Source organism: Eublepharis macularius, chromosome 17, assembly GCF_028583425.1.
Source record: "Eublepharis macularius isolate TG4126 chromosome 17, MPM_Emac_v1.0, whole genome shotgun sequence".
Taxonomy (NCBI): domain Eukaryota; kingdom Metazoa; phylum Chordata; class Lepidosauria; order Squamata; family Eublepharidae; genus Eublepharis; species Eublepharis macularius.
The window spans coordinates 9,239,125-9,251,234 of record NC_072806.1 but is presented as its reverse complement, the minus strand read 5'-3'; the positions used below and the strand labels follow the sequence as shown (position 1 = coordinate 9,251,234).

The window sequence follows — 12,110 nt, the reverse complement described above, 5'->3', positions numbered from 1 at the left end:
AGGCAGCCGGGGGCAGGGAGTGGGAGTGGGAGATCCCCCGCCCCAACCAGGGGACCTGGGGACCCTAAGCAGCCGTTTTGTGACAGTCATATTGTTGCTATGCCAGGGCTGCCAGTACCCCAGTGGGGCTGGGGATCCCCCGCTCCCAGCCTCTGCCCCCCACTGCCTCTCACCTGATCAGCAAGGGGAAAGACCTGAGAACACACCTGTGAGGTAAAATCCTCCCAGGACAGGACTCAGTGGGCATGCTCCCGCCGAGTGCAGCGATGTCACTTCCTCTGTGAAGCAAGGCAGGATGCCTGCTGCCAGAGGTGATGACGTCTATTCCGGAAGGGACGTCATCATGCCTGCCAGGAGCACATGTGAGCTGTGCATGCAAGAGAAAAGACCTTCCCAGTAAATGTCAGGTTCCCCCCCCCACTCCCGCCAGGAGGGTAAGGGGACGTGGCAACCCTATCCTGCACCCTCTACACTGTGTTAGAAATCAAAATGTGCCTGCAGGCTCAAAAACGTTGGGGACCCCTGGTGTACAGTTTGCAACATGATAACCTGCATGAAGGTCTTTGAATGTTTAGAAAGCATTCTACCAACGTTAAGTACCATAGTTACTCTTCCTGCTGCTATGATATAGGTGACCAACTGTGTTAATGTCCTAAACTGTCACGAATGGCCACTGTTTCTAAAGAGACTTGAAGATTTTGATTAAGAATGCACCTGCATAAATCCTGTCTCCAATCTTATCTGCTCTGTGATGTTTAGGAGTAAAAGCCATAGCAACCAATGAGACTTTCTTCCAAGGAAGCCTCCAGAAGGGACAAACAACAGGTTGCCCTGAAACTTGAGACACTGCCCTTGGGCCACAGCCACAACTGAAAAAAGCCACGACACATAGGGTTGCCTTGCCAGTAGGTTTGGAAATTCGTGGAGATTTGGGGTGGGGGGTGCAGTCTCGAGAGGGCATGGTTTGGGGGGACCTCAGCAGGGTATAACACCACAGGGTCCCCCCCCCCTTCAAAGCAGCCATTTTCTCCAGGGGAACTGATCTGTATGGCCTTGGGATCCGTTGTAATTCCAGGTCTCCAGCCACCACCTGGGTATTGGCAACCCCATCCTTGCAGGGTCAACAAACCAAGCCAGCATCACATACGAAGCACCACATTGCAGGGCAGCCCAGAAAAATCACCCACCTGGTAAGCCAGTGAGATTTATTTTGGGCACGTATTAAAGGGCAAAACCAAACGTCTCTCCAGAGTATCATTAACCAAATGTCATTTGGAGGGCTTTAACCAATGCAGCAACACCATCCCCTAGCAAAGTCAATGAATACAGCTGGTAAGATCAAAGGCATCCAACTTTTCACATGTGAGAACAGACACACGTGCCAGTACTCTCACCCTGGAGTCCTGCAACTGCAAATTTCTGGTCCCTGTCTCTGAAAAAACCCAGTCCCTTGTATTTGCCTTCGGGGAGATGTAAGGGGATCCGCCTTTTACTAATTGTTAACATGCACACACAAGCATTTGCATTTTTCAGGTTTCAGTCCTTTCCTTGGTATCTGTGAAATCTATGTGGAGTGGGGCCAGATGCATTTGGGTTAACGTGTGCAAGAGCAAAAGAGCACCACACTGCCCGTGTGTGCTCCCGTCCCCTCCCCAGATAGTAAATGCTACTGAATGGGTTGTAGATATAGTCAGAGTAGCACAATCAGATCTGTTCTGAGAGTCAACTTTCTGCTAGGCCCACGTGACGGGCGATGCTGGAGTTCTATGCAATTTGACTACTTTAAAAAGTAGCCACTGGAGGACCCATTCTGGATCAAATCCCGATAGTAGGTAAGGAGGGGAGGGTTAACTCTCACAGAGACAAGCAGACACTCACTGTTTCCGTGATCAGAAATTGTTCCCCGGGACAGCTTTAAATCTCGGCCAGAGAAACATTTATAGTCCTAATATAGGCTTCTGCTTTTCCCCTCTTGGTGGTGATGGAGAGTGCCATCAAGTCATAGCTGACTTATGGCGACCCCTTATGGCAGCTAAGAAAATCAGGGCTCAAGCTGTGCTTAATGACTGAGACTCCTTCACCTATGCATAACAAAGGTGCTTATGTGTTTTAAGAAATGTTGATGTCTTTTTTAACATCATAGGCTTATTGTTTGGTGTTTATGTTTTACTCATGTGTTTTATTTGAGTTTTATTTGCTTAATTGTGATGGCCTTTGGCCACCTGCATTAATATTTTGGTCTGGTCTCCTGAGGGGTTTTTCAAGGCAAGAAACTGACAGAGGTGGTTTGCCATTGACAGGGCCGGATCTAGGGTTGCCGGCACCTGGTGCACCCCTTGCTTGGCGCTGCATGATGACATCACTTCCGTGACATCATCATGCAGGGGCAGGGTGTGTGCCTCCCGCGTGGCAAACCAGCCACCCCAGTGCCCAGTGTGCTGTGGAGCTGGTGGTGGCGGTGCGTGCATGCATTGGGGCAGCCAGCTTGCCGTGCGGGCTGCTGAGTGCAGGGCTGCACTGCTGCCCCGTGCCGCCCACGCGGCAAGCCGGCCACCCCAGCGCCCAGTGAGCCGCAGAGCTGGTGGCAGCAGTGTGGGCGTGCACTGGGGTGGCTGTCTTGCTGCGTGCGTAGCTGAGTGCAGGGCTGGGAGGTCCTGCGCGCGCAACAAGCCAGCCGGCCCATCGGCAGGGCAGGCAAGGGCCTCCCAACCCTGCACTCAGTCTCCGACATGGCAAGCTGCAGTCCGCTCCAGGTGGCTGGCAGCCACACCCGGCACCCCCTCTTTGGCGGCGCCAGAGGCAGGTTACCCCCCTGCCCCCCCTCAATCCAGCCCTGGCCATTGCCTGCCTCTGCAACCCTGGTCTTCATTGGAGCTCTCTCATCCAGTTTACTAACCAAAACTGACCCTGCTGAAGTTCCAAGATTTGACAAGATCGGGCTTGTCTGGACTAACCAGGTCAGAGCCTTTCTCCTCCTATAGCATAAAACAACTCAAGGGGACATTTCTGATCAAAGAAGCTGGATTTAGAGGTTTATGTGCCACTTTTCTCCCCAATGGAGACCCCAAAGCAGGTTCCAACCTCATTCCCCGGTCCTCCTTTTTACTCTCAAAACAACCTTGTGAGGTAGGCTAGGCTGAGAGAGTGATAGGTCCAACAAGCTTCCATGTCACAGTGGGGATTTGAACCTGGGTCTCCCACATCCTAGGCTGATACTCTAACCACTAAACCACAATGGGTCTGAAAGTAAGAGGAAAATTCACACACACCCCAGTATCCCACCCTTACCTGGATAGCCCAGGCAATCCCGATCTTGTCAGACCTCAGAAGCTAAGTAGGGTCAACCTTGGTTAGTAATTGGATGAGAGACCTCCAAAGAAGACTGGGGCTACATAGGCAGGCAATGGCAAACCACCTCTGTTAGTCTCTTGCCTTGAAAACCCCAGCAGGGGGAGCCATGTCAGCTATGGCTTGATGGCACTTTCCTTCTCCACCTCCCAGTATCGCAGCCCCTCTGCAGATCCTTCCATTGCTGCGGCTGCTTTTTGAAGCCCAAATTATACATCTACACTCAGGAATTCTATACCAGCGAGTGTACTTTGGGCCTCAGGGTCAGTTTTGATATACAGCAGCAGTAGAACTATGTGTACATAGCAAAGCGGGAGGGGAGAGCAGGCAGCAATCCTTGGTGTGGGAAAAAAGAATTTTACATGTGTCTTTCAGCCTAACCTACCTAACAAGGATGTTGTTAGAAGAGGAGCACCGAGCACTGTCACTTTCCTCCGGTTTCAGAGGGGGACAAACCAAAGAGTTAGACAGAGAGAGAGGTCAGGGCACTCTGTTTGCTGTTTACTGCTCTGACTATCCTTCAATGTGTAGATTGCTATTCTCAGGACTTCCTCCTCATGACATCTTTCTCTACCTGAATTTGTCACAGCCACCAACATTTCCTTCTCCCTTCTCTCCATCTTGCAACCATCGATGCAGGTCTTGTCCTGCCATCCATGTCCTTCCTTAGATTCAATAGGTATATAGGATCTATCGCTCCTCCTTTCCTATCAGGGTATGGAGTTGCAACAATAAAGAACTCTTATTTCCTTTCTAAATATAAGCAGGTCTATGTTTTGTTATTTTCTCTCTCACTCACGCCACTCAGCACAGCCAGCTCACACCACCATAATTCCGCTTTCACTGCAAACGATATACACTGCTAACAGCCCAACTGTGGAACCCTTAAATTAGGTTTCTGGGGCCAACATACAATTTATTTATCAGTTGGAGGATATTATGGGGAGGACAAAGCACACTCCTTGGAAAAAGGGCTGGATAAACAAATACTAATCCAGTTAACAATAAATCCTAACACATGCACATGTGTGAAATCCTGCATGTTGCCAGATGTAGTTTACTGACTTTCCCCTCAATGAGATTACGATACCTGCCTCAGGGCAGGTCAAGTCATTTCCTCCACTCCCCGCTCTGCAAACAGAGTCACAACGGCAACAACTCTCACCAGGAAATCAAGACAGGCATCCAGCAGACTGTTTGTTCTGTCCAGGGCCGCAAGAGCTTCCTTCTCTTTTCCAGCAACAGGCTTTGGCAGGAAGCTTGGTCAACAATCGCACAGAACAGCCAAGCAAATAAGGTGCCCCGAGGCAAAGATCCCTGAGGCCAGAAGCAAGCCTCCAACTTTGAAGCCAAGACACACGCAGAGCTAAGTTTTACAGATCAAAATATTCCTAAAATTGGTGCAGCAAGAACAGTAATGTCTAGGACAGGAGAGGGAATATTCTACTTCGTTGCCTCCTCTCCTTCATCAGTCACCACAGCCTTAAGAAAAACAAAACTATCTTTATTGTTTCTTCAGCCTCTCCTCTTATTGTGAGCTGCTTTGGAAAGCTGTTGTCAAGCGGAGATAAAATAAGCCAAATGAATAAATATGTTTTTCTTCAGTTTCATGACTGGAATCCCAGATGAGCTACCATGTCTCTGAAAAAGAACTTCCACACTCCCAGGTAGGGTTGCCAGCTCCAAGTTGGGAAATTCCTGGAGATCTGGGGCGTGAAACCTGGAGAAACCAGGGGAAAGTGCTGTTTGGGGAGGGATGTGCTTCTATTTTGGCTTGCAAATGGAGACTCCCAGGAGATTGGGCTGGCCAAGGACAGAGACTCAGAGCCAAGCTACAAGTGACGCCTTACACAGGTTGGACACTTGTCAGCTTCCCTCAAGTTTTGATGGGAAATGTAGGCGTCCTGGTTTTACAGCTTGGCTCTCCATTACAGCTGCAGGGCCAGGATGCCTACATTTCCCATCAAAACTTGAGGGAAGCTGACAAGTGTCCAACCTGTGTCAGGCGTCACTTGTAGCTTGGCTCTCACTGCTAATCTAGATCAGGATAGGTAGCCATGGCAGTCTGTCTGTAGCAGTAGAAAAGAGCAAGAATCCAGTAGCACCTCTAAGACTTAACAAAATTTGTGGAAGGGTATGAGCTTTCGTGAGTCACAGCTCATTTCTTCTAGTTGTATCTGAAACAGTGAGCTGTGACTCATGAAAGCTTATACCCTACCACAAATTTTGTTAGTTTTAGAGGTGTTACTGGACTCTTGCTTTTTTCTACCACTAGTCTAGAGTTGGTCTGGTAGTTCCCTCTGTCAGTTCTTACATCACTGTTTCCCAGACTTCAGGCAGCAGAAGAACATACGAATTAACTAGCCTCAGTTGGGACTCCCTCTCATGTTTCTGCATGAGTCACTGTTCTGGGCATGCCTCCTGACTGGAAAGCCCAGGGCAGTGACACATGCACAGATGCAACAGGCAGTCTTTTCTGAAGGCAGGTGATCTTGCTGCATTTCTCCACTGCGAAAGCGGTAGAATCACCTTCTTATTGCAGAGGGAAACTGGGAAGAGTCAAAGCAGGAACACTGACTCATGTAGAGAGCTGACTCTTACACATGAAGCTAGCTTATGCCCAATCAGCCCCTTGGTCCATCAAGGTCAGTATTATCTACTCAGACTCCAGGGGTTCGGGAAAAGGTTTTTCCCATTACTTACTGCCTGGTCCTTTTAACTGCCGATGCCAGGGATCGAACCTAGGACTTTCTGCATGCCAAGCAGATCCTCTGCCACTAAGCCACAGCCTCTCCTCTACTTGAAGTTCATAAAAGCCTTTATTTAATGAACACACTTCTCAAGACACTTGAGGGATTGCTGTCTTAGGATCTTATGATTAGCAGCAGAAAAACGTTTTTAAAAACTTACAGCAAGATAAATCTTTTAATGTCCTTTTGCGAGACTGTTTGCAGAATTCACGCCCATGAAATGAAGTAGGCCTTTCAGTTCTTGGGTACATTGCATTTTCCCAGTACTCAGACGAGGAAATGCAATTCTCTTCTCATGACAGGGCTATCGTAAGGAAGGCGTCCCTTCCACAGTAAGAAGGGAGGGAGGGGCTGAAAAAAGCAAGCAGGTTTAAGTGTAATAGATGTGGAAAGGGAATGGTCCCCATCCCTTCCAGCCAGCTTTGCTGGTCCCCATCCCTTCCAGCCATTGCCTGAGAGTCTGTCTACACGAGACCTCTTACACAAGGATGCCCAAGTACAGGGAGATGCAATATTAACCAGGAAGCATAGTTTTAAAAGACAGAGCTGGCAGAGATCGCTCCTCGAAGGGTTTGTTAATTTCATCTTCGCCTTGCTGAAGGCTCTGTCAATTTCACCTCCCCTTTGGGGAGGCAAAGATAGAATTAACAAACCCTCTGAGGAGTGATCTCTGCTGGCTCTGGCTTTTTAAACTACCCTCCTACAGAGATGAAACTGACTCTGTCTTTTTAAACTACGCTTCCCGGCTAACATTGTCTCTCTCTATACTTGAGTGTCTCCGTGTCAGAGGTCTCTCTCGTGTAGAGAGACTCTGAGTCTCTGCGTTCCTATGTGGCTTGAGTCGCCACCTGAAGAGCAGCGCAAGCAGGGACGGGAGCTGTGCTCCACCTGGCAAACCGCAGCTGATACACATGAGGTAGTATCCCACCAGGCTGTAAAATAACTTACCGGTAAACAGGGAATGGAGACACAGGCTTTGTATGAAGAAGGTCACAGGTTCGGTCCCCAGCATCTCTTGGTCGAGGATTTCAGGGAACAGGTGTTAAGAAACACCTCTCTTCCCCCAAACCTGACAGACCCATTGCCAGCTAGATTAGTTAATACTGAGTTACGTGGACCAATGGTCTGATTTGGCATCAGGCAGCTTCATCATTTCATGCCCTCTTCCCAGCTGTGCCAAGCCTGAGCCAGGCACTGCCACCCATTCTAACACCAGCTTCAAGATAACGGCAACCTAAGGCAACCCTCAAAGCTGGCACTGCGTCAGCTGTGAGCAGTGAGACTGTAACACCCAGGCTGTTGAGCTGAAGTAGAAACCAGAGCCGGGGCTGGAGCCTCGCTCCCCCACCCCCCAAACCACCAAGTTGCCAAGTATCTCTGCAGAAGATGAAACAAAATGGAAGCCGCCAAGGAGGCAAACCTTGCGCCCTGCAGCCGTGTGCCACTATCTCGTGTATCTTTAATTATCTTCACCCCTAAATATGTTAATCAGCTAGATCCCAGGGGAGAGAGAAATATCCCTTCTGCCAAGTCATTTCAAAGATAACTTCATTAAATGCAGGCTTTCCATCCATGCACCCAACAGCCTCTCCCGGGTGTTATTGATGCTCCAAATGAAGAAAAGGAACCTAAGATTTTTGGACAACGAGCAGACCGGGAACACCTTAAGACCCTAATTTCCATCCTGCCATCTATCTGGACTCCTGCATTATGCTGTTGTGAGAGGCATTCTCGCAGTCGAAAGAACGCTCAACAATGAAGGGCCATTTCCTCCACATTCTAGCCACACTCTGCCTCACCCCAGCTGAATCACACTGGTTTCAATTCTATTATCATTTTTGAGGAGGAAAAATCTCCAAGAACTACATCCCCTCTGCTTATGCCTCTTCTTTTTCAACTTCCCGAAGAACATTTCCTCAGGAACTCAGAAGCCGCCACCAAACCACCAGAAGTTGGACCACCAAAATGATATCCTCTTACCGATCTTGGCAATCAATTGAGTGTTTGGATTGAAAGAATTCTCCCTGAGCTCACATGCTTCAAAAGGCCTGGGTTCCCAGCGGGGAAAGAAAAACACACCAGATCCCCTCCTTGCACAAAAAGCAGAGATTTAAAGCACACACACAAAAATCCACCCTCCTTGCTGGGCACTGCATTAAGTTAGAAGCTGCAAACATTTTTTGGTCCTTTTTAAGTCCACAGTCCTACCGAGAAAGAAGCGGCAGGCGCCAAATACCAAAATGCCGAGACATCCAGGTGGGATGCGTTCCGCGTTCTGTTTTGCCTTGATAAAGAGCAAAGGCCAAGAGAGACAGAAAGTTCTGTTGCAACCATAAAAAAGCTACCGTGTTTTTCCTGTAGGAGCTTGTTAGAGGTTGCCAAACTTGCTCTCGCTTCAAAGCTCAGAAGTGTTAGAACTACCAAAAAAAATGAGCAAAAGATCTGGGAAGAAGGAAGAAAAGCAATAGAGAACATACCACAATTTTCATGGGTTTTTTCTTTCTTTCGGACAGCAAAGTTCGCTCCAACTTACCCGCTGTCTTCCTCCACTTCTCTCTCTCTCTCCCTTGTGTATACAGGGTTTCTCCCATGCAGAAATCTCAAAAAGAAAAAAAAGCTCCTCCCATGTTATTTTACATAATGAGGGCCCAGTGATCACAAAGCAACTTTTTTATTATCCTGTTCCAACAGCTCAGCTCCAAGGTAACAAGTTCAGAGAGGGAGGAGGAGGCCATCGGCAAGCGGAGGGAGTTCACCGGCCTGAGGTGGACGGTATGCCCCTTTCGACAAAGGGCAACCTGTTCTTCAGGTTGCAAACTGAAACAAAACCGTTTATGGCCATCTCTGAGCACCGCACTCCCTTTTCCTCCTGCGCCAGCAGGCGGGCTATGATAAAAGAAAATGGTCAATCACTTGCAGGCGGCGTGTAGGTGGCCAGGTTAACTATTAGCAGGTAGATACAGATGGGTTTTGTGTTCTGGACTTCCTTGTCAGGCTGCCAAACCTCCTTTGTCAAGCAACGGTAGAAGGAAAAACAAAAAGGCCTCCGAACTGGAGACACGAAAGGGAGACTCTAGCAGAAACATCTAGCATCAGGCAGCTATAGAGAATTCATTTTTACCTGTGTGTACTTTTTTTCTGTTTGAGGGAATGCTCAGTGGTACAGCACATGCAACTGAATAAGATCCAGAGGAGTTAGCCGTGTTAGTCTGTAGTAGCAAAATCAAAAAGAGTCCAGTAGCACCTTTAAGACTAACCAATTTTATTGTAGCATAAGCTTTCGAGAATCACAGTTCTCTTCGTCAGATGAGAACAGTTCTCTTCGTCAGTTCTCATCTGAAGAAGAGAACTGTGATTCTCGAAAGCTTATGCTACAATAAAATTGGTTAGTCTTAAAGGTACTACTGGACTCTTTTTGATTTTGCAACTGAATAAGTGATCTCTAGTTCAAATCCTGAAACTCCAGTGAAAAGTATTTTGAGCAACAGGACCGGGACAGAGCTGCAGCTAACTGGAGCAACCAGTCCTAGGGGAGGTACGGCCAGTGATATAACTCTGCTTTGCTGTTCAGTCCTTGGCTCTATTGGTTAAAATTTTCTCCAGCAGCAAAAGTCAGGAAAGATCTCTGTAGGAAAGCCCACTTGGGGAAAGCCCACCTGTAGGAAAGCCCACTGAAAATATCCAGCTTCAATCGTATTAAAGGTAGCATGGCCAGGAATGCATGATTTGGGTCCAGTAGCACCTTAAAGATCTAGTTGATCTTTAAGGAGGTATTGCACCCAAATCTTTCTCTTCTACTGCAGATAGCAGACCAACATGGCTACCCACCTGAAACAGGAAAGAGACCTCGGAGAGCAGCTACCTGTCAGAGCAGACAGTGCTGGGTTCCAAGGGCCAATTGTTTTATCTCTAAAGAAGGCAAGGCCATGCATCTGTCAGGGGAAAAGCTATAGCTAAGCGGCAGGGCACATACTTAGCATAAGGAAGGTTCCAGATTCAATCTCCTGACATTTCCAGTTAGAAAAGCTCTCAATGCTGAGAAAAACCCTTATCTGCTCAGAACCCTAGAGTCTCTCTACCCAAGACGCCTTGATGCATGCTTGTCAAGTGTAGGGAGACGCAATGTTAGACAGGAAGCATAGTTTTAAAAGACAGAGCTGGCAGAGAGGGTTTGTTAATCTCATCTTCATCTCCCCGGAGGCTCTGTCAATTTCACCTTTCCAGTCTAAAACTGTGTGGGATCGCAACCAGAGAGCAACGAGGAAAAGAAAAAGGCTGGAGCTGCCTTCCAGAACCGGGCTTGGACCTGGAGAGGTTCTAACGGGCTGAAGTTTCCCTTCTGGCATTTCACAGCCCCTTCACACAGCTCCAGTGTATAGCAAAGCCTTTGCCTTGCTGCCAGCTCTGTCTTTTTAAACTACCCTTCCCGGCTGCCATTGCATCTCCGGACATCTGCTCTTCACATGTCAGATGTTTCGTGTAGAGAAACTCTAGACAGCATTTGCCAGCCAGTACAGGCAGTACTTGGGTAGATAGGCCTATGGTCTGACTCAATATAAAGCAGCTTCCTATATCCCCAGCATCATGATTTGATGCCCACTAGTTCTGGCCATTTGCAAAAGGTAATTCCTCATTCATCAGATTCTTGAGTGCTTGATATGGTCAAATTTGAACTTGCCTCATCTCTCACACTACTACAGATCCGTGCCCCCCCCACCCCGCCCCCAATTATAGTCCTTCCCTAAAAGAGCAGCATGCTCCAACATCCCTGAGACAGAAGCCATAAATAAGCTGGCTTGGGAAAGAGAATGCAAGAATTTTTAAGCGCCAGAAAACCCTCCTCTGAGAAAGGCAACTCAGAAAGCATCCAATTAAGGTGAGAAATAGCTGGGGACCAAACACCTTGTGATAGCACCCAAGAGTTATAGTCACCTCCCCCTTCTAGCTGCAGAAAGGGATTTCCTGGGCTCTTGTGAAGTTCACTTTCAAATGACCCTAACCAGTCAAGAGAACATTTCCACAGCTTCTTTTTTGAAGTCATATTCTTTCCCCTGCTGCCACCTTGCTTGTGAGCCGGAATCATAGCCATGACATCAACAGGCAAGAATCATAGAGGGAGATGTGCAGAACGTTTAACATTCAGGATTCTTGTGAAGCTTGCACCGTGTAGTTTTGGAGAAGATGCAAAATCACCACGGCTAGCTGGAAAAGAATGTGCACGTCTAACTCCTGAAGATTCACCCCTACACACACAAAGACAAAGGAAACAGAGAGCCGAACCACATGATATGAATTACACGAGACTGAGCGAGTGTCAGGAGTCCTGTCTTACCCCAAATGCCCGTGTCCAGCATTCTCTTGCTGAGCACGTGTCCTGGTCCAGGCACGGATTCTTAATGTTATGCTCCAGTGTGGCCACGACAGTGCGTGTTCGCGGTCGCAACCAGTAAGTCGACAATGCAGTGTCCTTTTTTCCTGGATCTTCCGCTTCCTATCTGCAGCTCACTCCACTGTGCTCTCAGAACTACAGGTAGATGGCGCTCACATCTATACGCAAAGTGCAGATGCATGATGGGATATCCTTCCCGCATCTTGGAGGAACGCAGAGAAAACCCGTGCCACTGCAAACACAGGTTCAATGGAGGTCCTGCATTCCTGGCACGTATCATTGAAAACAATGTTGGAACACGAGCAATTGCATTTTTGTGTCATTCACGTGTAATTCGTATCGTGTGGTTCGACTCAGAGACCCAAGGTGCAGTGGGCATTACTGTCTGCACCAGGAGTACCACAATATCATTGTCTAAAGCTAAACATGCTGGATTACCGTAGAATCTTTCATTGTAATGCTCCACTGTTAGCAAGATTTTGGGTGCATCAGTCTTGGCTGCTGTTGTGAAGGGAGAATGGGATTCGTTCTTTGTTTTTATACTCAGATGCCTACAGATGTTTCCAGCATTATATTACAATAGACTATGGTTCAGAGTTTAATCTCATTTCCACATGAATGTT

At 48.0% G+C, this 12,110-nt stretch overlaps 1 protein-coding gene across 1 annotated transcript in view; it reads right to left on the bottom strand.

Annotated features, from left to right (window-relative positions):
- PLCH2 (phospholipase C eta 2) overlaps positions 1-8,710 on the bottom strand; it is a 390,171-nt gene extending 381,461 nt beyond the window's left edge. Inside the window, exon 1 of the mRNA XM_055001428.1 lies at positions 8,632-8,710. The gene's annotated coding sequence lies outside the window, so the exon portion shown is untranslated. The remainder of the gene's footprint in view (positions 1-8,631) is intronic.
- Positions 8,711-12,110: the final 3,400 nt, after the last annotated feature.